General features: G+C 42.2%; 2 non-coding genes and 2 pseudogenes across 2 annotated transcripts; all 4 read left to right on the top strand.

Annotated features, from left to right (window-relative positions):
• Positions 1-5,267: 5,267 nt before the first annotated feature.
• On the top strand, positions 5,268-6,960 carry LOC149238779 (18S ribosomal RNA; annotated as a pseudogene).
• Positions 6,961-9,659: 2,699 nt separating this feature from the next.
• LOC149238778 (5.8S ribosomal RNA) lies at positions 9,660-9,813 on the top strand (annotated as a pseudogene).
• A 1,971-nt stretch (positions 9,814-11,784) lies between these two features.
• Positions 11,785-11,938, top strand: LOC149238777 (5.8S ribosomal RNA). The gene has a single exon (XR_016246898.1). It is a non-coding gene; the product is annotated as a 5.8S ribosomal RNA (ribosomal RNA).
• A 246-nt stretch (positions 11,939-12,184) lies between these two features.
• Positions 12,185-15,593, top strand: LOC149238776 (25S ribosomal RNA). Its single transcript, XR_016246907.1, has one exon. It is a non-coding gene; the product is annotated as a 25S ribosomal RNA (ribosomal RNA).
• Positions 15,594-27,767: the final 12,174 nt, after the last annotated feature.

Below are 27,767 nucleotides of genomic sequence, written 5' to 3'. Positions count from 1 at the left end.
TATGGGAAAAATAAAGTGCAACTAAGCATCCATGTGATAAGTATTATGAAGCATAGACAAGATGACAAAGGATTAGATAGATGACAAAAGGACCTGATATATATCAATAAGGCCACTTTCCATGAAGGGAGAAATGAAATGACAAACCAGGAGGGAAACTGATCGATGGCTGGTACCCTGCCAAGAAGAAGTTCAAACAAAGACTTCATGACATCGAAGGAAAGAGGAGATCAGGCAGCTGAAGGACCCATGAAGAAGAAGCTGTTGATGAATGGACAAGTCCCTAGCTAAGAGGGAGTTCTAACAAGTTCCAAACTACAAAGGAGGTTGGGCAAGTTCCTTGTCATAGGAAACTTGGGTATGTATTCCTCAATCAAGGGGAAGAGATAGACACAACATTCTTGTCTTCACTTGTCAAGAAAGAATGTGAGGATTGGGTAATCATATGGCATCTGATGCTCTTTGAGGATGTGTAGGGAATCCAAGACAAGAGTAGGCAAGAGCACCAATATTCTTTGAGGGCTGGGAACCCAAGACAAAAATTGTCCTAGAAGGTCATACTCAAGGAACACCTAGGTGGGTATGTACCTTGAGAGACAATGAACAAGGTGCTTATAAGCCATTGGTCTCACCAACATTGTGCTCTGACCTTATGAGAGATAAAGTTGTTAATCAAGGCTTTGCTATGAACAATGTTGGCTACTATGATGCTATAATAGATGGATTTCCAATCTGGTTTCTCTTATGTGAATTATTCAAGATTGAAAAATAGCCAAACACCTTGTAATGATTTATGAATATGTCCCTAGTTAAGAGGGGGTGTTGAAGGAAGTGGAACTAGGTTCGGTCTTCATAAATGTGCTTTTGATATTTGTATTTATTTTATATATATATATATATATAGATTATATTTATCAATGAGTTTCTTGCTCATTGAAATAGGCCTAACACATGTTAAAGTGTTATAGGTGAGTCGAAGAGTCAAAAGAAAATGTTGAAGACCTTAAGGGCATGTTACACTAGGTATATTTATGTATTAGAGTCAAAGATATTCCTACCCTCATGCCTTGGTTTGGGTCGTCTGCCCATGCAAACCCCAAATTTCATTCGGGCAAGTTGTGTCGTGCCATGTCATACCATGTGTGGGTGCCCGAGCACAAGTGGCCATGCTGAAAATGCTAAGTTGTGACCGCCCATGTGCCTTCTACACATTCGTGTGGCCCGCTTTCCTGACGCTACCTTGTGCCTTTGATCAAGTCGTGAACCCATGGAAATCCAAAATTTCGTTCGTGCAGGTCGGGTCGTGTCATGTGTGGGTGCCCGTGAAAACACTTTTGGGTGGGTCAGGTCAGTTTGTACCATGCCATGTGTGGGTGCCCAAGCACATGTGGCTATGCCAAAAATGCTAAGTCATGACTGCTCATTTGTGTTCTTCACGTTCGTGCGGCCCGTTTGCCCGATGCTCCCTCATAACTTCATTCGGGTTGTGCACCAATGGAAACCCAAAATTTCATTCCAGTCGTGCACCCATGGAAACCCCAAATTTCATTCGGGCGGGTTAGGCTGTGTCGTGTGTTGGTGCCTATGCAAACATGTTTGGGTGAGTCAAGTCGGCTTGCCCATGGCGAGTCGGGTCATGGCATGCTGTGTGTGGGTGATCAGGCACATGTGATCGTGCCATAAAATTTACGTTGTGACTGCTCATGTGTCTTCTGCGTGTTCATGCAAACCGTTTGCCCGATGCTTCCTCATGCCTTCGTTCGAGTCATGCACCCATGGAAACCCAAAATTTCATTTGGGTGGATCAGGTTGTGTCATGTGTGGATGACTGTGGATCAAGTAGATCAGGTAGATCTCCTAGGGCCGATCAGGTCATGTCGTGCCATGTGTGGGTGCCCAAGCACACATGGCCATCCCAAAAATGTTAAGTTGTGACCAGCCGTGTTTCTTCTTCAGTTTCGTGTGGCCCGTTTTCTCAACACTCCCTCGTGCCTTCATTTGGGTTGTGCACCCATGGAAACCCCAAATTTCGTTTGGGTCGTGCACCCATGGAAACCCCAAATTTCATTTGGGTGGGCTGGGTCATGTTGTGTGTGGGTTCCTATACAAATGCATTCAGGTGAGTTGGGTCGGCTTGTGTCATTTTGTGTGTGGGTTCTCAAGCACATGTGTCCATGCCAAAAATGATAAGTTGTGACCACCAGTGTGTCTTCTGCACGTTTTTGCATCTCGTTTTCCTGACAATCCCTCATGCCTTTGTTCGAGTCGTGCACCCATGTAAACTCCAAATTTCATTTGGGCGGGTCGGGTCGTGTCATGTGTGGGTGCCCATGCAAACGCATTCGGGCGAGTCAGGTCAGCTCACCCAGGATCAGTTAGGTCATGTTGTGCCGTGTATGGGTGCCCAAGCACACGTGGCCATGCCAAAAATGCTAAGTCATGACCGCCCGTAAACTCATTCAGCCAGTCGTTCCATGTGAGGGCGGGCCCAGGCACAAGTTCACGTATTAAAAATGCTAAGTTTTGACTGGGGGTGGGCCTTGTGCACATTCGTGTGGCCCGTTTGCTCAGATCTCCCTTGTGCCTTCATTTCGATCGGGTGTTGACGCCCATGTAAACTCGTTTGGGTAGGTTGGGTCATGTGACGGTGCCCATGTAAACTCATTTGGTTGGGTTGGGTCAGGTCAGGTTGTGTGAGGGCACCCTTGTAAACTCGTTCGGGTCGGTTGAGTCATGTTGTGTGAGAGCACCCATGGAAACTCATTTGGTCGGGTTTTTTGAGGGCGGTCATGTAAAATCGTTCAGTTGGGTCATTCTGTGTGAGGGCGCACCCGGGCACATGTGGGTGTATCAAAAATGCTAAGTTGTGACCGGGAGTGGGCCTTGTGCACATTTGTGCCACCTGTTTTCCCGACTCTCCCTTGTGCCTTCGTTTCGATAGGTTGTGGGTGCCCATGTAAACTTGTTCAGGCGGGTTGGGTCTGGTCGGGTCGGGTCACGTCGTGTGAGGGCACCCATGAAAACTTGTTTGTTTAGGTCAGGTCATGTGAGGGTGCCTATGTAAACTTGTTTGGGTGGGTTTAGCACGGTTTTCGTTCCATGTGAAAAGTGGGTTGGTAATTGAGATGTTTGTTCCAGTATGCCTGAATGATGGCCTCGAGTCATTTGTAGGGTGGTCAATTTTCATATACCCTCCATCCTCACTTGGTAACACATGAGTGGAAATGTTGTCCATGCCTGTCTTGGTCCCACGATTGACTTTTCGTGTGAAAGGTGGGCTAGTAAATGAGTTTTTTTTTTGGGTTTGCGTGAAGAATGGCCTTGGGTCATTTGTAGGGTGGCCAATTTTCATCTTCTCTCCATCCCCACTCAGTAGCACATGAGCGGTAATGTTGGCCATGCTTTTCCCAGGAGGCATATGTGAACAATTCCACTTCTTCTCTCTCAGTTCTTGGAGTTGTATGGGTTGTTGTTGTCTGGCTCCCTGGCTTGTCCTGGTCCCTCATGCCCATCCAAATGATACAAGTGATAGGTTTTGTTTTCATGTGAAAGGTGGGTTGGTAATTGAGTTTTTTTTTTATGGGTTTTCTGAATAATGGACTTGGGTCATTTGTAGGGTGGCCAGTTTTCATCTTCTCTCCATCCCCACTCGGTAGCAGATGAGCAGTAATGTTGGCCATCCTCATCCCATGAAGAATATGTGACCGATTCCCCTTCTACCCTCTAAGTTCCTGGAATTGTATGGGTTGTTGTGGTGTGTCTCCCTGGCTCGTTCTAGTCCCTCGTGCCCATCCAAATGATACAAGTGATAGGTTTCCTTTTCATGTGAAAGGTGTGTTGGTAATTGAGTTGGTTTTTTGGGTTTGTGGGAATGATGGCCTTGGGTCATTTGTAGGGTGGCCAATTTTCATCTTCTCTCCATACCCACTCGTTAGCACATGAGAAGTAATGTTGACCAAGCTTGTCCTGGGAGGCATATGTGAACAATTCCCCTTCTGCTCTAAGTTCTTGGAGTTGTATGGGTCGTTGTGGTGTGGCTCCCCATGATGGCTAGCCTCTTCATTGTTTGGTTGTTTATGGTTATGGTTTCTTGTGCTTGTACTCTTTCTGTGTTGGCATTGTCAGTTGAGATGCATACATTTAAGAGGAACATGGAAAGGTTTTGGTTGTAAACCACCTACCCCCCCGCTCCTTGTTTCTTTTTCCGTTGGGTGATGTGAGGAGCTGTTGTCCTTATTGTAAAGTTAAGGGTTGGAATTCCTTTCAAAGTGCACATCATCTATGGTTACATTGGGTTTGAGGTTTTCATGGATGTGGTGGCCCATATGTTTGATCTATTGGTTGGCTTTTTCCTTGCATCTTGCGTGCATGGTAGACTTTTGCAGCTGGAAATGTTAAGTCACAACATTTATGGGTATTTGTTGTTTCAATTGTGTATGCGATCATGGTCTAGTGAGGAGGAAGCTTGCTACATTGATGGGTGGACTCCTAGGTGGCCTTTGTGTGGGGAGGCGAGGGATGGGAGGAATTTCTAGGGGAGGTTGTGGGCTTGGTTTGTCTTGTATTATTTCCTTCCTTTGCCTTTGCATCAAGGCTACCATAGGCAATCATCCGATCGAGGTCCACTGTTACTGCTATCCGGATGGACTCCCAGGTGGCATCAGTTTGGGGCGATGAGGTTTGTATGGCCTCTCTAAGATAGGATTTGTGGCCAATGGTCCTCTTTTTCCTTCACATCGAGGTTGCTGCAAGCGAGCGGGAGATCAAGGTCCACCATTGTTGCTGTCTGGGTGGACCCCTAGATGGCCTCGGTGTGGGGCGTAGAGGGTTGGGGCTCATTTATAATATAGAGGTTGCATGGTTGTTCATCCTCCATTTATTTCCTTTGCATCGAGGTTGCCGCAAGCAATCGGGAGATCAAGGTCCACCGTTGTTGTAGTCTGGGTGGAATCCTAGGTGGCCTCGGTGCGAGTCGTGGAAAATTTTGGAGGAATTTATAAGGGAGTGGGTGAGTAATCGCTAGTTTTCTTGTTGGTTGGGGTGTGGTTGTAGTCTTTGAAGTGGCCTTGGTGCATTGTGACTTGGCAATTCTACCCATTTTTTCGCCATGTCCTTGGCATGTTGTGTGTGTGTTTCCTTCTTGGGATGCGAGAGGTGCAAGGTAAAAAAGTTTTACATGATATTTTGACATCTCTTTGAGTTGATGGGTGTTTAGGCTAACTCTTGGTAAGAAAGCACCTAGAATGCCCATTGATGTGGGAGAGTACTACCTGGTTGATCCTTCCAGTATTCATATGCTTGTCTCAAAGATTAAGCCATGCATGTCTAAGTATGAACTAATTCAGACTGTGAAACTATATATGGCTCATTAAATCAGTTATAGTTTTTTTTATGGTACCATACTACTCGGATAACCATAGTAATTCTAGAGCTAATACGTGCACCAAGTCCTGACTCTTTATAAGGGATGCATCTTTTAGATAAAAGGTCAGCATGGGCTTGCTTGCTTCTCTGGTGAATCATGATAACTCGACGGATTGCATAACACTTGTGCTAGCGATGCTTCATTCAAATTTCTTCCATATCAACTTTCGATGGTAGGATAGAGGGCTACCATGGTGGTGACAGGTGACGAAGAATTGGGGTTCGATTCTAGAGAGGGAGCCTGAGAAGTGGCTACCACATCCAAGGAAGGCAGCAGGCACAGAAATTACCCAATCCTAACATGGGGAGGTAGTGCTAATAAATGAAAATAATGGGCTTATCAAGTCTGGTAATTAGAATGAGTACAATCCAAATCCCTTAATGAGGATCCATTGGAGGGAAATTTTGGTGCCAGTAGCCACGGTAATTCCAACTCCAATAGATTATATTTAAGTTTTTGCAGATAAAAAGCTTGTAGTTGGATCTTGGGTCGTAAAGGCCGGTCCACCTACTCAGTGTCCACCTGCCCTTCTGTCCCTTTTTCAGCGGTGTGCTCCTGGCCTTAATTGGCTAGGTCGTGGCTCCAACACTGTTTCTTTGAAAAGATTAGAGTGCTCAAAGCAAGCTTATGCTCTGAATACATTAGCATGGAATAACTTGATCGGAGTCTGGTCCTATTGTGTTGGCCTTCGGGACAGGAATAATGATTAATAGGAACTGTCGGGGGCATTCGTATTTCATTGTCAGAGGTGAAATTCTTGGATTTATGAAAGACAGACAACTGCAAAATCATTTGGCAAGGATTTTTTCATTAATCAAGAACAAAAGTTGGGGGCTCAAAGATGATCAGATACTATCCTAGTCTCAACCATAAACGATGCCTACCAGGGATTGGTGGATGTTTCTCTAAGGACTCTGCCAGCACCTTCTAAGAAATGAAAGTGTTTGGGTTCTAGGGGGAGTATGGTTACAATGTTGAAACTTAAAGGAATTGATGAAAGGGAACCACTAGTAGTGGAGCCTGTGGCTTAACTTGAGTCAACACGGGGAAACTTACTAGGTTTATACATAGTGAGGATTGATATATTGAGAGCTCTTTCTTGATTATATGGGTGATGGTGCATGGCTATTCTTAGTTGGTGGAGATATTTTTCGGGTTAATTCTAATAACGAACTAGATCTCAGCCTGCTAACTAGATATGCGGAGGTTCCCCTTCATGGCCAGCTTCTTAGAGGGACTATGGCCATTTAGGCTATGGAACTTTGAGGAAATAACAGGTCTGTGATGCCCTTATATGTCCTGGGCCGCACGGGTGCTACACTAATGAAGCTAATGATTTTTTTTTCCTGGTTCGAGAGGATCAGGAAATCGTTTAGATTGCGTCAACAATTGAATGATTTGGTGAAGTGTTCATATTGCGTCAACGATGGTGGTTCACCGTCGTTGATGTCATGAGAAGTTCATTGAACCTTATCATTTAGAAGAAGGAGAAGTCATAACAAGGTTCCGTAGGTGAACCTATGGTAGGATAATTGATATTAGGGGTTTTCTTTTTTGGTTCGGGTTGGGTGGGTTTTGATTGCAATGTGGGCCCGTGTGGTGTGTCTCTTGGGGAGTGGGTTTAGTGTTGGCAGGAACATTGTTGGTTGCCTGTCTTGAGGTCACGCTTGTTTTTCTATGTGTACTTGCAACCATGCTTGTTCTTGTCCCACCCATTGTTTTCTTTTCTTTCCCCCATTGTGTTTCTATAGGGCATTCGGAAGCTTGTTTCTTAGGAGCCCTCTCCGATGATCTGTTTGGCGAGGCATGGTAGCTACAGTTAAGATGCTTAGGCAATATGATGGATAAATTTAGATTCATTTGTAGCGGTGGTGCTTTTTATTTTGTTCATTGGAAGGCATGGGCCAAGGGTGTGGGCCTCCATATTTGATTCTCTCGAAAAGGCGATGATGGTTTATGTGTTTCTTAGGTGAGAATTTTTGCGAGTGGTTGGGTTAAGGGAGTGGTTGCTCATGCGCCTGGTACCTCAAACCTTCCGTGAGGGGAAAATTTTGGGGTGGGGTCAATATGGGATGGATGAAAAGCGGTTCAACCCGTTAGGCTGGCCACCCTAGTCCTCCCCACCGTTCATCGATATGACCTCGCAGAAGGGTTGGGTGTCCATGTAATAAAAAACCCCTTCCTTTGTCTGAGCTCCATTGAGATCACAATTTTCCCCACCAATGGGCATGAGGTGACATTCTTATCTTGTGCCTTTGCCATTGACAGAATTCCTCATCCTGTTTTGAGCCACTCCCATTCTAACGAAAGAATTAGTGGGTTGTGTCTTTGTTTCTGCCTTTGGATTGTGGGTTTTTTGTGTGACTTGTTCATTTATTGGTTTCGTTGTGTGAACTTTGTAGACATCCCTCTCTTTAGTGGCATTGCACCATCAATGTATTTGTGGCCTATGGCTTTCTCCAGCATTGAGTGTCAGCCCGTGACAATTCCTCTTTGCAGTTTGATTCTTGACCCCCATTGACTTTCTCATTGGAAAGGTTGTTGGGTGTTTTGTACATGGACGGGTTTAATAGTTGGGTGGGTTTTCTATTAGTGTATTTGTCATTTGAAGCCTTGTACTAGGTTGGGGGTTTTTTACCTCTCAGGAATGTGCTCCAGACACTAGCCTCATCATGTCCCTCATCTTTTCTTGTGGTCAACTTTAGGTTGTGATTTATTTTCTTGGTTGTTTGATTGTTGTTTGTTATGTTGTAAGCTAGAAAGGGTGTGGTGTCGTAATGTATGTGGGCGGGTGTGAGGAGGTGGGATGATTTGATTGGGTGCCTTGTTTTCTTTCTTTTTGGTTAGGCAACATATCCTCGGTGTGTTGTTGAGCCTCTCTATTTTCTTGGGATTCTTTTTTCTTTGTTGTTGTTTTCTTCCCTTCTTCCTTTTGCCCCTAGATTTACAGAGAATAGGTGGGATTGTTGTGGATTGGTGTTCGGGAAGGACGAAAAGTAGTGAGAGTTCTTGGGGTGGCCTCCCTAGTCCTTCTCGATAGCCATCCCTTGCATTTCCCCCCTTTTTGAGAAGGCACGGGGTTTGGGAAGCTTGTTCTATGTTTGAGCCTCCCATTGTTAGCTAGTAGCCATGTTTGATATCTCTCTCTTTGATGTTTTTTCTTCCCTTCTTCCTTTTTGGACCCTGGCTTTATAGAGAAAAGGTGGGATTGTTGTGGATTGGTGTTCGGGAAGTAAGAGACGTAGTGTGAGTTTTGGGGTGGCCACCCTAGTCCTTCTTTATTGTCCTCCCCTACAGTTCCCCCCTTTTTTGCGAAGGCACGGAGTTGGGGAAGCCTGTTCTCTATTTGAGCCTCCCCTTATGAGATGATATCCACGTTTGATATATCTTTCTTTCATGTTGTTTTCTTCCATTCTTCCTTTCGACCCCTATATTTATGGATAAAAGGTGGGATTGTTGTGGATTGGTGTTCAGGAAGGACGAAACATAGTGAGAGCTCCCAAGGTGGTCACCCTAGTCCTTATCAATTGCCGTGCCCTATAGTTCCCCCCTTATTATGAAGGCACAGGGTTGGGGAAGCTAGTTCTCTATTTGAGCCTCCCCTTGTGAGCCGGTAGCTACCTTTGATATCTCTTTCTTTCATGTTGTTTTCTTCTCATCTTCCTTTTGGCCCCTATATTTATGGAGAAAAGGTGGGATTGTTGTGGATTTGTATTCAGGAAGGACAAAAAATAGTGCGAGCTCTTAGGGTGGCCACCCTAGTCCTTCTAGATTGTCATTCCCTTGAATTCCCCCTTTTTGAAAAGGCATGAGGATTGGAAGGCGTTTTCTTTGCTTGAGTCTCCCCCTGTGAGCCGGTAGCCACATTTGATGTCTATTTATTTCACTTTGTTTTCTTCCCTTCTTCCTTTCAATCCCTAGCTTTACGAAAAAAATGGGGGAATTGTTGTGGACTGGTGTTCAGGAAGGATTAAAAGCAGTGAGAGCTCCTAGGGTAGCCACCCTAGTCCTTCTTTATTGTTGTTCCATGCATTTCCCCCCTTTTTTACGAGGGTGTGGGGCTCAGGAAGATTGTTTTATATTTGATCCTCCTCTTGTGAGGGTGTAGGCACCTTTTTTCTATTTCTTTCATGTATTTTTCTTCCTTTCCTCCTTTTGGCCCTTAGACATATATTTTTCGTGGGGGGTGCCCCTATTCAGTGTTGTGGCGGATTTGTCGGTAATACATGAAAATGACTCTTAGAAACGGATATCTCATCTCTTGTTATGATGAAGAAGGTAGCGAAATGTGATACTTAGTGTGAAATGCAGAATATCTTGAATCATTTATATTTTGAATGTAATTTGTGTTAGAGGCCTAGGTCAAGGGTACGTCTATCTGGGTGTCACATTCCATTCAAACACACTCCCTACAATATGTTAGGGAGTAGCGAAGCTGGTCATCCATGCCTAATGTGGTGCAGTTGGATGAAATGCCTCAAGTAATGTTTCATGGCATGCATCGACAAGCGATGATCATGTCCCCTTAGATGGGTAGTCAATGTTAGCTAATTCATGGTTTGTGGTGAATCACTCGAACTTGCTTTGCTCTCCCTTGTCCTCCCATTGGGTAGGGCGGATTTAGCTCCAAATTGTGACCTCAGCTCAGGCGAGAACACCCACTGAGTTTAAGCATATAATTAAGTAGAGGAAAATAAACTTACAAGGATTCCCCAAGTAGCGGCAAGAAAACCAGGAAGAACCAAGCAAGAAAATCGAGTGACAATGTCACCTGAATTGTAGTCTGTACTGGTCTCATCATGGCCCTCGTCTTTTCTAGTGGTCAAGTTTAGGTTGTAATTTATCTGCTTAGTTATTTGATTTTTGTTTCTTATGTTGTAAGCTAGAAAGGGTGTCGTGCCATAATGTATGTGGGAGGGTGTGAATAGGTGGGATGCTTTGATTTGGTGCCTTGTTTTCTTTCTTTTTTGTTAGGCAACATGTCCTTGGTGTCCTATTGAGCCTCTGTCTTTCGTTAGTATTTTTGTTTCTTTGATGTTGTTTTCTTTCCTTCTTCCTTTTGCCCCTATATTTATGGAGAAAAGGTGTGATTATTGTGGATTGGTGTTCGAGAAGGACGAAAAGTAGTGAGAGTTCCTAGGGTGGTGACCCTAGTCCTTCTCGATCATCGTCCCCTGCAGTTCCCCCCTTTTTGCAAAGGCACAGGGTTTGGGAATATTGTTCTCTATTTGAGCCTCCCCTTGTTAGCCAATAGCCACATTTGATATCTCTTTCTTTCATGTTTTTTTCTTCCCTTCTTCCTTTTGGACCCTGGCTTTATGGAGAAAATGTGGGATTAGTGTGGATTAGTGTTCGAGAAGGACAAAAAGCAGTGCGAGTTCTGGGGTGGCAACCCTAGTCCTTCTCATTTGTCGTCCCCTCCAGTTCCCCTCTTTTTGTGAAGGCACAAGGTTGGGGAAGCTTGTTCTCTATTTGAGCCTCCCCTTGTGAGCTAGTAGCCACATTTTATATCTCTTTCTTTCATGTTGTTTTATTCTATTCTTCCTTTTGGCCCCTAGCTTTATGGAGAAAAGGTGGGATTGTTTTGGATTGGTGTTTAAGAAGGATGAAACATAGTGTGAGCTCCTGGGGTGGCCACACTAGTCGTTCTTGATCGTTGTCCCCTACAGTTCCCCCCTTCTTGTGAAGGCACGGGGTTGGGGAAGTAGGTTCTCTCTTTGAGCCTCCCCTTGTGAGTTGGTAGCCATGTTTTTTATCTCTTTCTTTCATGTTGTTTTCTTCCCATCTTCCTTTTTGCCCCTAGCTGTATGGAGAAAAGGTGGGATTGTTGTGGAATGGTACTCAGGAAGGACAAAATGTAGTGCGAGCTCTCGAGGTGGACACCATAGTTCTTCTCAATCGTTGTCCCATTCAATTCCCCCATTTTTGCTAAGGCACAGGACTTGGAAGGCTTCTTCTTTATTTGAGCCTCCCCTTGTGAGTCTGTAGCCACATTTGATATCTATTTCTTTCACCTTGTTTTCTTCCCTTCTTCCTTTCGGTCCCTAGCTTTACAAAGAAAAGGGGAAATTGTTGTGGACTGGTGTTTGGGAAGGATTAAAAGTAGTTGGAGCTCTTGGGGTAGCCACCCTAGTCCTTCTTGATTGTTGTTCCATACATTTCCCCCTTTTTTGCGAGGGTGTGGGGCTCGGGAAGATTGTTCTCTATTTGAACCTCCTCTTGTGAGGGTGTAGACACCTTTGTTTCTCTTTCTTTCATGTGTTTTTCTTCCTTTCCTCCTTTTGTCCCTTAGACTTACAATTGTCCGGGGGGTGCCACTATTTAGTGTTGTGGAAGATTTGTCAGTAATATGTGAAAATGACTCTCGGCAATGGATATCTCAGCTCTTGTTACAATGAAGAACATAGTGAAATGTGATACTTAGTGTGAATTGCAGAATCCCATGAATAATTGATTTTTTTAATGCAATTTGTGCCCAAGGCCTAGGTCAAGGGCATGTCTATTTGGGTGTCACATCCCATTCAAATACACTCCTTGCAATATGTTAGGGAGTAGCGGAGCTAGTCGTCTGTGCCCAATGTGGTGAATTTGGCTTAAATGGCTCAAACGATGTTTCATGGCATGCATCATTGAGTGGTGATCTTTTCCCCTTAGATGGGCAGTCGGTTTTAGCTGATGCAAGATTTGTGTGGCATTTCTCGAACTTGATTTTCTCTCTCTTGTCCTCCCATCTGGTAGAGCAGATTTAGCTCCAACTTGCAACCTCATCTCAGGCAAGAACACCTGCTGAGTTTAAGTATATAATTAAGTGGAGGAAAATAAACTTACAAGGATTCCCCTAGTAGCAACAAGCGAACCGAGAAGAGCCCAACATGAAAATCAGGAGGTAGTGTCACATGAATTGTACTTTTTAGAAGCGTCCTCAGTGGTGGACTTGGGCCAAGTCCCTTGGAATGGGGTGCCTGAGAGGGTGATAGCCCCGTCTAGCTGGGACCCTGCCGCATCATGAGGTGTTTTTGGCGAGTTGGGTTGTTTGGGAATGCAACCCTAATTGGGTGGTAAATTCCATCCAAAGCTAATACAGGCGAGAGACCGATAGCGAAGAATTACCGCGATGGAAGGATGAAAAGGACTTTGAAAATAGAGTTAAAGAGTGCTTGAAATTTCCAGGAGGGAAGTAGATGGAGGTTGTCGATGCGTCTCAGTCAGATGTAGGATAGCTCATGTGGGTCCGCTGCTCGAATTGAGGTGCAAACCAACACGAGCTTTTGCATCATCACAAGCGCAAGTGGATTACTACCTGTTGGTTTGTCATTATGGTGGTCGAGGACTGAAGAGTGCACCCTTGTGGTGGGCTGTGTGCACCTATGCTCATGTGGTGTTGGTTGGCGAGCTTTCCATTCAATCCATATTGAAACATAGACCAAGGAGTCTAACATGTGTGCGAGTTGGTGGGTTTGAAAATATGTGAGGTGCAAGGAAGCTGATGGGTGAAATCCCCTCTCTAGGGGGTTCATTGTCGACCAACCTCGAGCTTATGTGAAGGATTCAAGTGCGAGCACACCTGTTGGGACTCGAAATATGGTGAACTGTGCTTGAGCAAGGAAAAGCTAGAGGAAACTCTTGTGGAGGCTCGTAGTGACACTGACATGAAAATCATTCATTTGACTTGGGTATAGCGACGAAAGACTAATCGAACCATCTAGTAGTTGGTTTCCTCTTAAGTTTCCCTCAGGAAAGCTAGAGCTCACGCGTGAGTTTTAACGAGTAAAGGAAATGATTAGAGGCATTAAGGGTGTAATGTCGTCGACCTATTCTCAAAATTTAAATAGGTAATAGGGTGCGGCTGCTCCATTGGGTCGTGTCATGGAATCGAGAGCTCCAAATGGGCAATTTTTGGTAAGCAGAATTGGCGATGGGGGATGAACCAAAATTCGAGTTACGGTCCTGAATTGTGTGCTAAACTAGATACCACAAAGGGTATTGGTTGATTAAGACAGTAGGAGGGTGGTCATGGAAGTTGAAATCTGCTAAGGAGTGTGTAACAACTCACCTGCTGAATCAACTAGCCCTGAAAATGGATGGTGCTGAAGCGTGCAACCTATGCTCAACCGTTGAAGCAATTTCCCATCTTTGATGAGTAGGAGGATGCTTGGGTCGTTAAGAAACCTCAGTCGTGAGCTTTGGTGGATTGGCCCCTGGTGTAGTTCTAGGTGGTAGTAGCAAATTTTCAAATGAGAACTTTGAAGACTAAAGTGGGGAAAGGTACCATATGAACAACACTTGGACATGGGTTCATCAATCCTAAGAGATGGGGAAGCCTTGTATCAAGAGTGCACTCTGCATGAGCATCAAAGGGGAATTAGGTTAATATTCCTAAGTTGGGACATGGAGGTGGGCGTCAACATTAACAAATCCTGAGACATCGTCGGGGGCCCTGCGAAGAGTTATATTTTCTTTTAACATCTTGCCCACCCTGGAGCCAGTTCACTAGGAGATAGGGTCCAGTAGCTTGAAGAGAACTGTGCATCTTTTGGTGTCTGGTGTGCCCTCGGTGACCCTTTAAAATTTGGATGACTGAGTACTGTTTATTCCCGGTCGTAGTCATAACCGCATTAGGTCCCCAAGGTGAACAACCTCTGGTCAATAGAACAATGTAGGTAAGGTAAGTCGGAAAAATAGATCTATAACTTTGGGAAAAGGATTGGCTCTAAGGGTTGGGCCTAGCGGTCTACGCCCTCAACTCATGGGTTGTTGGCAGTCTACCTGTGCTACTCTCATGGCGAGGGTGGGAAGTCGAATGCTGATTGGGCTACATGCATAGAATGCTCCCTACTAGGGGCTTTTCCCAAGGCGGTGAATAGTCGACTCATAACTGGTACAAACAAGGGGAATCTGACTGTTTAATTAAAACAATGCATTGTGATGGCCCCTGCAAATGCTAACGCAATGTGATTTCTGCCCAGTGCTCTGAATTTCAAAGTGAATAAATTCAACCAAGCGCGGGTAAACAACGGGAGTAGGTATGACTCTCTTAAGGTAGCAAAATGCCTCATCCTCTAAATAGTGATGCACATGAATGGATTAACGAGATTCCCATTGTCCCTATCTACTATCTAGAAAAATCGCAAATAGGGGAATAGGCTTGTCAAAATCAATGGAGAAAGAAGACCTTGTTGAGCTTGACTCTAGTACGACTTTGTGAAATGACTTGAGAGGTGTAGAATAAGTGGGAGATGTTTTCACCACAAATGAAATACCACTACTTTTAATGTTATTTTACTTATGTCGTGAGGTGGAGGCATGGCACTACCCCCATTTTTGGCCTTAAGGCATGTTTCATTAGGTCGATTGGGGTAGAGCACTTTATTAGGTGGGGAGTTTTGTTGGGGCAACACATCTATTAAAAAATTAATACAGGTTTCCTAAGATGATCTCAACGAGAACAGAAATCACATGTGGAACAAAAGGGTAAAATCTCATTTGACTTTGATTTTCAGTACAAATACAAACCATGAAAGCATGCCCTATCATTCCTTAAGATTTTTGTAATTTGAAGCTAGAGGTGTCAGAAAAGTTACCACAAGGATAACTGGCTTGTGGCAGCCAAGCGGTCATAACGACGTTTCTTTTTTATCCTTTGATGTCAGATCTTCCTATCATTGTGAAGTAGAATATGCCAAGTGTTGGATTGTTCACCCACCAATAGGGAACGTGAGCTAGGTTTAGACCATCGTGAGACAGGTTAGTTTTACCCTACTGATGAACCGCACCGCAATAGTAATTCAACTTTGTGCAAGAGGAGCCGTTTATTCACACAACTCGTCATTGTGCTTGGTTGAAAAACCAGTGGCACAAATCTACCATGTGTCGAATTATGAGTGAATGCCTCTAAGTCAGAATCCATGCTAGAAGCAGTGCAAGTCACTCTTCGACTGTATCTCGACCTGTATTAGGGGTGTCGCTTTGTCACCCCCAGGGGCCTGTGTCATTTTCAAACTGCGACCATGAAGCATCTCAGTTGGGTCAACTTTGAAGTTCAATTCCAAACGGTCATTGAGAAGAATCCTTTATATATGACTTATATACGTGATGCGGTATTGTAAGTGGTAGAATGGCCTGGGTACCATGATCCACTAAGATTCAGCCCTTGGTCACCTTGATTCAGAGCTTCTCTCTTGTCACACATTAATCTAGAAAACTCTCCCTCTCTTATGTCTTTGCCTCTTCCTCCAAACGACAATTTTTTATTTCTCACATCTCAGAAATTCTTTTCTTGGGAAAGGAAATTTGGGGTTTCCACGTCATGATGGAAAAGGTGCCGAAGCTCGAGAAAATTGGGGTTTCCATGTTGTGACAGAAAAGTTTCCCAAGCATGGGAAAAGTTGGGGTTTCCATGTTGTGCCCTGGTGCCAAAAATTTGGGGTTTCCATGTCGTGCCCAAAATTTGTAGTTTCCATGTCGCGCCCCAACGCCCTAAATTTGGGGTTTCCATGTCATGCCTAGGTGCCCAAACTAGCAGCACCCAAGTCTATAGAAAGTTAGTGTTTCCATGTCCCACCCTTGATGGAACTGTGGGTTTCCATATTTTAAGGCACAATGGAAACTCAGGGTTTTCAAAAAAGCCCCAACGCTGGGAACTTCGGGTTTCCATGACGATGGAAACCAGCTCGCAAGTTTGGGGAACTTGTGGTGTTTCAAAACTGATGCCCAAGTTTTGGGAACTCGTGGTTTACATGTTGCGGCACAGCCCGCACGACGGATAGAAACCACCCAAGTCTAGGAAACCTAGGGTTTCCATGTCTCATGCTTGCGTGGGGAACTTGGGAGTTTCCATGTCGTGGCATGCCTTGAATCACTTGAGAGTCTGTGGAACTTCTAATTTCCATGTTGTGGGGTGATGAAAAGATGCAAAAGTCTGGGGAACTCGGGGTGTCCTTTTTGCAGCACGATGCAGACTTCTACCCAAGTTAGTGCACACAGATAGGGTTTCCATTTTGTGTCACCACAAAAATTGCTACCCAAGTCTGGGAAACATGGGGTTTCCATGTCGCGCTGTGGCTAAAACTATCACCCAAGTCTTGGGAGCTTTGGGTTTCCATGTCATCACATGACAAGGAACGACAACCCAAGCCTAGGGAGCTTCAAGTTTCCATGTCATCGTGCGACAGGGAACGACCGCCCAATTTTGGGGAGCTTTAGGTTTCCATGTCATCGCGCGATAGGGAATGACCGCCCAAGTCTACCGAACATGGGGCTTTCCATTCCATGGCATGACAGAAATTGACCAATTATGGGAAACTTGGGTCTTCCATGTCCTGCCATGATAGAAACCACGCCCTTGGTGTAGGGAACTCGAGTTTCCATGCCACAAAACAACATAGAACCACCAAAGTCCATGAAACCCGTGGGCTTCTATTTCATGGCATGAGGGAAATCACCTAATTCCGGGAACCTCTGGGTATTCATCTCTCGTCCGGGCAAAAACTATGGCCCTGGTGTGGGGAACGTGGATTTCCATGTCACAACATGACCGAAATCACCCAAATTTATGGAACTCATGGTTTCCATGTTGTGGCACAGTGAAGAACTACCCAAGTCTTGTGAACTCAGGGCTTCCATTTCATGGAATGGTAGAAACCACTTACCTAGTCTGTCTCTGAAACTTGGGGTTTCCATGCCTCATTGCAATGGAAGCTGTCCAAGTGTAGGGAAAGTGTGGTTTCCGTTTCCCACTGTGACGAGAGTTGCCAAGTGCACCAAATCTAGGGTTTCTATGTCCCATCATGCAAGAAACCTCTACCACGTAGGGGGGCCCTAGGGTGTCAAGTATTTGAGTCGGGAGTGTGGAGAAAGTAAAAAGCCTGAACTTGTAGTATATGTATGTCGTGATGTGCGATGGGTCCCCGCATTTGGTTAAATGCGACTCGGGCGAACATTCTATTATATGTGAAGACTTGGCATGGCATTCGCTCATGTGTGACGTTGATGGGCACACTCATAGCAAGCACATCATGTTGGGCATGATGCTCGCCCCTTGATACGTGCACGATGGGCAAGTCACCGGCGAAAGGCATGCGGGTGAATTGTGTTGGGTGCTCATATGAAATAGGTGACAATGTGTGGACGAGTTAGGACACGGGCAGGTATGCGATGTGCGGTGATGAGTGTAATTGGCTAAGTGTTGTAGGTGACCCATGGGTGAGACAATGCACATGAAGGGATGTGATGGTTCATTGGCATGGAGTGTGTTGAGGTTATGTGGCACGTTAGTTGGGCATGCATGATGATGGAGCCAACCCTTGTTACCCCTGAGAGACATGGCCATTGGGCAATGTTGTAGCATTTTTTGGTTTTGATAAGTTAGAATAAATTAGAAAAAAAATGAAAATATATTTACAAAATGTTAAGATAGGTTGTGGACAAAAAGAATATTGAATAAAAAATGTTAGGAAAATATTTTGATAAATATGTCCATATCAAATAAAATTTTAGGGTACATGCACTAAAAAATGAAGGAAAAAATAAAATGTTAGGTTAGATAGAAAGGAAAAAGAAATCAACTCTGAAAGTGTTGCAAATCTAAATGCCACTACCTTTTTCTAAATTCTGTTTGAAAAATAATAGTTGTGTGATGTTTGTTTAAATGCCACACTAGGTTATTTTATCCAATTATACAGTTACATCAATATTGGATTTGTTAAATTAATTCTCATAGGTATAAAATAAATTGGCTTAAGAGTTTAATCTGAGCCAATGGAGGGAATAGTGTATAGAGATATATTGTTCATAAAAAGAAAATATTGGGTTACTAGTTTAAATGCACTCTCAAAGGATTAGTAAAAATGTTAGGAATAGAAGGGTAGGTAGAAATGTCAAAGTTTGAGATGTTGAAATGGTTATTTCCTAAATATCAAAATGTTAGGAAACATATTGATGATGGGAGTTCGAATAACCAAAGTTTTGACCTTATGTTATTTCATTCATATGCTATTACTCCATTCGTTAAATCATTCGAACCCACAACCGTCGCGTCCACATATTATATCTCAACCCCACCATTCATTCCCTGCTCACACATTAAATTCCATCCACCTCACCTCTCATCCTGCACACTCCTCCACAATCATATGGCCCACACTCCCTTTCGACCCTCATCTACCATCTGAAGTTTATCAACAGGGGGTGGTAAAATGGGCAGTCTTTATTACTGCCTACATAAACCACAAAAATTACCTTTTCATCTTTCGAGACTAGAAATCCCAAAACCGCAAACCATTCCATCTTACCCCCAAATGCAATATCCTTCATAGCTATTTACCACCGCCCCACGTCATGTTTCACTTCATATCTCCCGTCCAATCATCTACCACCTAACTGTTGCCCATTCATTTCCGCTCCCACACATTATTATCAAATGTCCATTAATTAACCCATTGGATAATTAATGAATTTTCAAACGTTCAGCGCCACCCTCTGACTCCATTTTTCTCTTTATAAACACTATGTCATGCATCTCAAAGGTTACATAGTTAACTTTTATGACCAATATTATTCTTCAAGCCCGCTTGCTCATAAAACTTAGCCACATGTCTTGTTCGCAAGCATATCTTCCAGGTCAACTTGTCAGCTTCCTATCTCCACTCTAGTAACTCCTTTTACCTTTTTTTCATTTACAGTCTGCATCTTCATTTGACAAAATGTCTCCCAAGGGAAAAAAGATCACAAAAGTTTCAAATCGTCTAATTCACCCACAAGTTGATTTCCACCATACTCCATTAGTTGACAAGGATTGAAAAATCATTAAGACTTATCAATTTGATTTATTTGAAATTTATTGTTGGTGGAAAGAGCAGCTAATTGACCAGAGTGATGAAATTGGGCTCTGGGAATTCCAATTACCCCACTATATTTTTCCACAAATACAAAGATCTCTAGAGTTCGTGAGAAAATGCCATGAATCCTATGATCCCATTTAGAGAGAAATTATCTCACCCACTGGAGAAATACTCTCTCGCATTAACACTTATTCAATTGAGAAAATGTTGGAGGCCCCCACCACTATAACAACTCATCCTTTTTCCCATGAAAACCCAATAGAAGCTTATAACAAACTGGAATTTACCAAGAGATCCCAGAACCTCGAACTGGTTTTATCAATTGGTAGTCCTCTACCAAAGAGAAATCCACCTTATGATTGATCTATGTTTCCTAATAGAACAAGGCATATTACTACTATCCTGTCCTATTTTCTTGGTTATCACTTTGATCAGTTTGTCAATGAAGCCATCCTTGGTTTCTTATCCATGTTTTCTTCTGATTACAAGCCTATTGTTATTTATGATTTCGGTCGTTTCATAGTTGAAACCATACATGAGTAGTTTGTCAAATTTAACACTAAAGAAGTATTCAAGTATGCTTCAGTACTTTTGTATGTTTTTATATATTTTCAGGGAGAAAAATTCCCATTTCATTTGCAGAAACTTGATGAATAAGGACAACAACAGTCAGTTATTTTCTGGACTTCAACGAGGATGAAGGAGAAAGAAGAATTCACATACAAGTAGTTCATAGAACTATTTATTTATCCAGCTCTCAGCCTTATGAGTAGCACCCCATTACCAAGGATCAGTGAGGAGATTATGAAAGAACTTCAGTTCATAGATCAAGATGTAATAGGAGATTGGTATTGCTACCAAAACTACACAGAAATAAGGCTTTTTGGCTGTGATCTTCCAACCGACAAACTGCCAAAGTACCTCACTGTTAGAATCTTTGCACTGGAGCACTTGAGGCAAAGATTAAATCTAGATGAAGTACATTTTGTAGCTGCCAAAAAGAAGTCACAATTTAAGCTTAAAGCTCAAGTTGTTCCCTTCATTTGTAATACCAGGGTAACAGGGGAGGAAGCTGATAAGATGTTAAAAGGAATGAAATTTTCTCTCAGTTTCTCTTGGTCATATGATCCATTGGGAGTCATCTCAAAACTCAGGATGGAAAATAAGTTCAAACCATATCATCATACAACTAGGATTGAGATAGAACATTTCAAGAATCAGTTAGACTGGACAGAGAATACCCTTCAAGAGGCTGAGGAGCAGGCAGTCTCTACATCAAATATGCAAACTTTGATTGCACAAGAAAAGACTACCAAGAGAGGGAGTGAAGAACAATATTCACCTACAACGGAGGCAACAAGCCAAGGCCTCAAAGTCTTTCATAGGAAAAAGAAACAAATGGTCTTTATGAATATTGATTCATAGTCTGGTGAAAATTCTATACAATCTCCAACTCAATCTACCACTTCTCATGATCAACAGATAGTCCAAATTGTTGGCGACATTCCATAGAACAAAGAGGAAGACATCTTCCATGTCTTTAGTGAAATCAAAAGAAAGAATGAAGAATTGAAGTTGAATACTTACACCCAGTTTGGGAAGCATTCTTCCATCTCTCAAGCCGAGCTTCTTTCAGTTTTTGACTCTGACAAGGGGAAGATGCAAATGGCTTTCTTGCAGGCCCAAGTTCCTTAGCCCAGGACTATAGCACAATATCAGAAACACACTTCTTTTGAGTTTAATGTCAAGGTTGTGCATCCAATTGATCAAATTTAGATGCACAAACAAGCTAGACATATGATTTCTTCAACCTTGACAAACACTGCTATGAGTTTGTCTAAAATGTAGGGTACATTGGCCAACATTCAATCACAATTAAAGTTGGAGAAGGTCTCCTCATTAGCAAATGACACCAAGATGCAATCCTTGGAAAACCTAGTGCTAAGGATGGGATATGATCCCTCAAACATAAATGATACATATGAGCTCATTAAGAAAAAGAACACTGAGGTTGCAGCATTAAAGAAACAACTGAAACTAACAGCATCTGAGGATCCAATGGCCAAGGAAATCAAGGAGACAAAGACTCAAAAGTCAGAGATGATGAAGCTCCTCATAGAACAGAATTTGAAAATAAAACAAATGGAGGAGCAGATGGAGAAATTGGTTAAGGAGAAGGAGGAAGCTATCAAGAACATTCAAACTTCAACGAATGTAGTCTCTCTTGTAGTAGTTCCCATCACCAGAGTTTCTACTTCAGCCACTACATCAGCAACACATACAACATAAGGAGCCGAACAACTTACTTAAGTTGTTCATAACTTGTCTATCCAGACAGGAGAAATCAATAAACTAAAGGATGAACTCAAAGGATTATGGCTTATGAAGTCTATATCAGACAGTTCACATACAACTGAAACAAACAGACTGAAAGGCCAAGTGGAAATGTTGCAAAGAGAACTCACAGATTCCTTCATAGGAAACAAGTTGGGTTTATAAAAAGGAGTTTTGTGGGAAGAAATAATAGAATCAATCAAGGAGATTTGTCCCTCCATTAAGATAATATTCAATCGGAAATATCTCTTGGAAAAAGCTCAGGAAGCAGTGGAAACCATAACTAAGCAACTGGAGGATATGCCAAAGACTGCCTCTGATATAATCAAATTTCTAAATTCCAAGGATGACTATGAGCTTTAGGAATTAATAGTAAATGATAGAACTGCAACAATATTAGAGGTAAAGAAGATTACCACTAAAAAAAAATCTCACCCTTCAGCTACAAGAAAAGTGCAGCAATGTTAACAACATAGTTCAAAGATTTTTCAACAAGATTGAACCTTTGGTGAGCAAGGGTTTACCTTCTATGATTGTTATTAATGATAAATTAATGCCAATTGAGGATTATGTCAAGAAGTTAAGAGAGGTGGGCACCCATGTATCTTCAATTTCCAATATCAAAGGATCAGCAACACGAACTCTCATAGTAAGAACACTGAGGGATTCTTTCTTCATCCTGGATGAAATCAAGCATATATTTTTGGTAAAATCCACTTTCACTAAATACACCGAGATGGATGAAATCTACAGGAGGGTAACAAAGATTTCTATCCCAGATAAGAAATGCTGGGAATAATTAACAAATTTACTTGATTAAGGATAATTGAAAAACATTCAATTTTTGAGGGAACAGTCAGCCAACTTCAACCATTTTGGAACTTTTTTAGTAATAGTCACCAAACAACGTAGCACCAAAAGAGTGTCAGATCATTAGGCAATTTTTTTTTATTGTTAATAATCTATTTTTGTAAAAGCAGTTTAGGATATTTTTCATCCTATTGTTGTATAAATAACTCCCTTCACGAGTTATTAAGGGTTGAACCCTTGAAGAAGCATTTCTAGATATCTGATGTAATTAATCTTTCTGGATCATTAATACAAAGAAAAGGAATCTAAATTCTTTTTTACACAATTTGTGTTTCTTGTAAGTTTTTCCAGTGTCATTCATTATGTTTTTTCTTCATATACTTGTGTCTTGCAGAGATAACTAGGTAGGAATAACAGTATTTCAATCTATTCCTATAAGCTTATTAAGTGATAATGTATAAAGAGAATGACTTAATGAACTATTAGTTTAATTAATTCCCTCAAAATCAATAAATCATCAGCATCATTTGTAAGCTCATGTGTATTTTCTCAAACCTTTAAGCATAGTTTAAAGGTTTTCGTACTTATGATTATTTAGCTTTCAATTTGAAAAATGTGGCAATCATATTACTTTTATGTTTCTGCTCATCATCATAAAAGCTATTTCATTGTGTAAATATTTATAGCAGTCCTCTGCTGAGATATTGATATTATTCAACAGGTTAGGCATGTCAGTTCTATATCTATTTCATCCATTGGTATCCCAAATTAAAACAAAACCCCCAAAACAATTATCTTAGATTCTCTAGCATAATAGCTTACCATTATTATCTCAGAGATAGAACATCAAACTAGCGTCGTTGCTGAGGATTCGAGTTTCATTAAGTTTTCCTAGGGAAACGACATGTATTATATTCCTTTAAGGTGATTAAATGTATAGAAATGTTAAAATCATTCACCTGGCGACTCCACTCTCCCAAAATGGCACCTTTTAAGCACACTAGATCTCGTTTAGAGGCTGACTTAGTTGATCCTCTGTCAGACCCTAGAAAAATTCTGAGAAGACCCAGTTCTAAAAGGGGACATCAACCCTCTTCTTCTTCCTCTTCATTCTTGTAGTTTGAATATTTAGCATCCTTTGATCCTTATAGTAACATTCCACCTAATCCAGATTACTCCCACCTATCACCTAGGGTTGCTGAACTCTTAGATAGGGGAGTTGATTTTAAATCATAATTCCTCATTCATTCTTTTGAATCTCACCCAGAACCCTCACTACCACCAAGATCACCTAAAATTGAGTCTGACTTGGGTATTAATTTACCAGAATACAAACCAACATATTTCATATCCCCTACCACTTATTCATTTCCTCCCACTTTCGGACAACTTGAAGCTTCTACTTCTTAAAAACCTGAAGAGACCCTCTGTGTGTATTCGAATCCACTCTTTGAAACAAAGGAGGGTATTCATCCACAGGTCTAGAAGATAGTTCTTAATACTCCTTTGAAATCATTCAAGAGATCCCCCCTTCTTCACCTCCAACTGGTTCTTCACCCCCTCAATCACCTTTTTCAACCCCTTCTTCAACTTCTTCATCCACACAACCACCTCCCACTATGGCTTTCCGACCTATTGTACAGGCTAGATATGTAGCTTTAGTCTTACATCCTAATCTTGATGCATTCCCAGCTGGATACTTGAAATACCTTCCCAGGTATAATGGAGAAACCTATCCCTCTGTTGAGAACCATCTTCAAGCCTTTTTAGACTTTGCAGATAACATGAATATTGAACAAGAAAATGTTTACATGAGGTTGTTTGTATATTCACTTGAAGGAAATGTAAGAATTTGTTTTAGGCAGTTACTTGAAAATTCCATTAGAAATTGGGAAGAACTTACAAAAATATTTAAAAACCAGTAGGGTGTGAAAAAAGATCCTCTTTAATTTCTCACTTAGTTTGATGAACTTAAAAGAAATTTTGGTGAACCTGTATCAGACTTTATCAAAAGATTCAATAAGCTTTATCATAAAATGCCCCCTGATTGTAAACTCCCTATAGCTGTAGAAAAGTCTATATTTTATAAATCCTTTGATGATGATTTTGTTGTTATGCTGAGAGAGAGAACTTCAAGAACTCTTGAAGATATGCAAACAAATGCTATTGAGGTAGAAGAAAATAGGGCTTCTTCAAATTCTTTGAAAGCTAAAGAAGAAAAGGCCCAAAGAAAACTCAAATCGTTACCGGAGGCTTCTAATTCCTCTAAGACTAAAACAAAAGATTCTAAAATAGATGAAATAACTTCTCTTGTTGGAAATTTATCTAATAGAATTTCCAAGATTGAGACTCAACCTAGGAAAATTCAAAAAACAGTTACCAGGCCCCAAAATCAAAATCAAGGTCAGTATAAATGAAATCCACAATTACAAATTCTTCAGAGACCTGGTAATGATCAGAAAATTCCCACTCCTTTGTTAACAGATGATCATCAACCTAATGATAATACTATGACTGTCACTGAAGATTGTTGGGTTGTGTTATATTCTTTCCACGACTAACCCACGTAGCGAACCGGGGGGTTAGAGGGGGGGCGGAGCCCCCCCTTCGTTGCGTCGATTGTGCAGTGGGGGGGTCACAGGTGGGGTGGCAGCCCCCCCTGTCCGGGGGGTTTGAGGGGGGCGGGTAGCCCCCCTCTATGGGGTCCAGGGCAGCGCCCCAGGAAATTTTTTTTTGGACCCTATATTAGGTTGGGCGAACCTACCTATGGTTTTCGGTCCATGGTTTTGGATGCGATGGTTTTCGGTCCATGGTATTAGATGCTTCGGCATGTATAAATATGTATTCTAACATTGAAAGGAATATAATGAAAAATCAAGCTGGTAGTCTCGATTTTGGGATCCAGGGGAAAATCTCTGTGTATATGTGTTTTATGTGTTATGCTCTCGCATTGTTTATTTTTCTGTGATTTAGAATTCGTATGCAGGTAATTTCTGTACGGGGTTAAAACCTACATTTGGAATCAGAGTTGTTTTGGCTTCAAGGGGACGCCTTTTTTGCTGAGGGGTTTCGCTCAGGCCTGTGGTAGACCCTATTCAATGGGAGATTTGTGAGATCGATTCTGGTGGTGAAAGAAGATGGCGAGCAGCGGAAAGATAGAGATCGAGAAGTTCAATGGTCAGAGTTTTGAGTTGTGGAAACTCAAGATGGAGGATCTGTTACTGGATAAAGATCAGTGGATCGTGGTAGATCCAAGTACTAAACCAACGGGAGTGACCGATGAAGAATGGAAGAAGTTGGATCGGAAGGCAAAGAGCACAATACGATTGTGTGTCTCAGATTTAGTATTGCTGAATGTATCAGGGGAAGCTACGGCGAAGGCTTTGTGGGAAAGGTTAGGGACTTTGTACCAATCTAACTCTCTGGTGAATAAACTGTTCCTGTGGAAAAAGCTGTATAACCTGAGGATGAAAGATGGAGACTCGGTGACAGAGCATTTGAACGCATTTAATACTGTGGTAAGTTAGTTAGCGTCTATTGATATTAAAATTTCAGATGAAGATAAGTGCATCAGTTTGTTGTGTTCTCTACCAGATTCGTGGGATAGTCTGGTTATTGCAATAGGTAGCAATGCAACTGCTTTGCAGTTTGATGAAATAGTCTCAGCCTTGCTGACAGAGAAGATGAGACAGAAAAATATGGAGAGCCAGAATGGTGATGCCTTGTCTGTACGAGGACGGTCCCAGAATAGAAACAAAAATAAGTCATCGAGTGGGAGATCTAAATCTAGAGGGAGATCTAAATCTCCAAGAAAACCTGTAAAGGTGGTGTGCTGGAAATGCGGAAAGGAAGGGCACCTCAAAAGGGACTGTAAATCTAAAGCTCCTAATAAAGGAAAGTGATCTGATGATGCTCCTTCTGCAGAGGTGAAAAACACCTCAGATGAAGGTAGGGACGTGTACTTGGCTTCTTCAAGTACACATGTAGATCATGAGGCATGGCTGATTGACTCAGGTGCATCCTTTCACTTCACTCCACATAAAGAGTGGTTCTGTGAGTATGAGAAATACGATGGTGGTGATGTCTTCTTAGGAGATGATAGGAAGGCTAGAATCATTAGTCACGGAAAAGTAAAGTTGAAGTTGCAAGGTGGAAGGGTTAGAACACTCCCGGGTGTTCTACATATTCCTGCATTGGCCAGAAATCTGATTTCTGTAAGAAAGTCGGATGATGCAGGTGTAAAAACAGTGTTTGATAAGGATACCTGCAAGATGGTTTGGGGAGCACTGGTATTGATGTGGGGAGTTTGGACTGGAACTCTGTACAAGCTGCATGGTAGCACTATTTTTGATGGGTGCAACAGTCCTGTGGTTCCTGAAAGTGGAGCTGAAAATCTAGTGGTCTCTGGAGAGAAGACCATGCTGTGGCATCAAAGGCTTGGACATATTGGAGAGAAGGGCCTTCAAATACTTCATGGTAAAGGTATGGTAGATGGTATGAGTAATAGCTCTCTATATTTTGATTTCTGTGAAAATTGTGTATATGGGAAGCAGAATCGGGTGAGTTTCCCCTCTGGTGCTAAGAGGGCAAAACATATATTAGAGCTTGTGCATAGTGATGTGTTTGGACCTGTGAAAGTTCCATCACTGGGTAAGTCTGTGTACAATGTATCATTTATAGATGACTTCTCAAGGAATACATGGATATATTCCCTTAAGAAGAAATCTGAAGTCTTTGACAGGTTTAAAGAATTTAAGGTTCTGGTGGAAAATCAAACAGAGAAGAAGATAAAGGTGTTGAGGACAGATAATGGTGGAGAGTTTTGTAGCAAGGAATTTGAAGAATTCTGTAAGAAGTGTGGTATAGCACGACAGAAGACTACTCCATATACACCTCAGCAAAGTGGAGTCACAGAAAGAATGCACAAGACGTTGATGGAAAGGGCAAGAAGCATGCTCAGTGGTGCCGGGTTAGGACAGGAATTCTGGGCAGAGGCGGTGGATATTGTATGTTACTTGGTCAATAGGTCACCTTCATCAGTGTTGGAGGATAAGACTCCACAAGAAGTATGGATTGGTAAGAAACCCTCTCTTTCACATCTGAGGGTATTTGGATGTGATGCATATGTACATTTTCCAAAGGAGATACGAACCAAGTTGGATAGTAAATCTGAAAAGTGCATCTTTATTGGGTATAAGGATGGTTTAAAAGGTTATAAGCTTTGGAACCCAGTCACACGAAAGGTTGTGTACAGCCAAGATGTGGTGTTTAGAGAGGTAAAAGATGTTATTAAACATGAAGTCCAACCAAAGGAACCTGAGAAGATAGAGTTTGAGCTAAAGGAGGAAGAATCGGACTCT

This window comes from Pinus tabuliformis, chromosome 8 (assembly GCF_031772625.1).
Source record: "Pinus tabuliformis cultivar Carrire ecotype Pingquan chromosome 8, CPIR1, whole genome shotgun sequence".
In the NCBI taxonomy this organism is placed as follows: domain Eukaryota; kingdom Viridiplantae; phylum Streptophyta; class Pinopsida; order Pinales; family Pinaceae; genus Pinus; species Pinus tabuliformis.
This window is presented reverse-complemented; position numbering and strand designations above follow the sequence as displayed.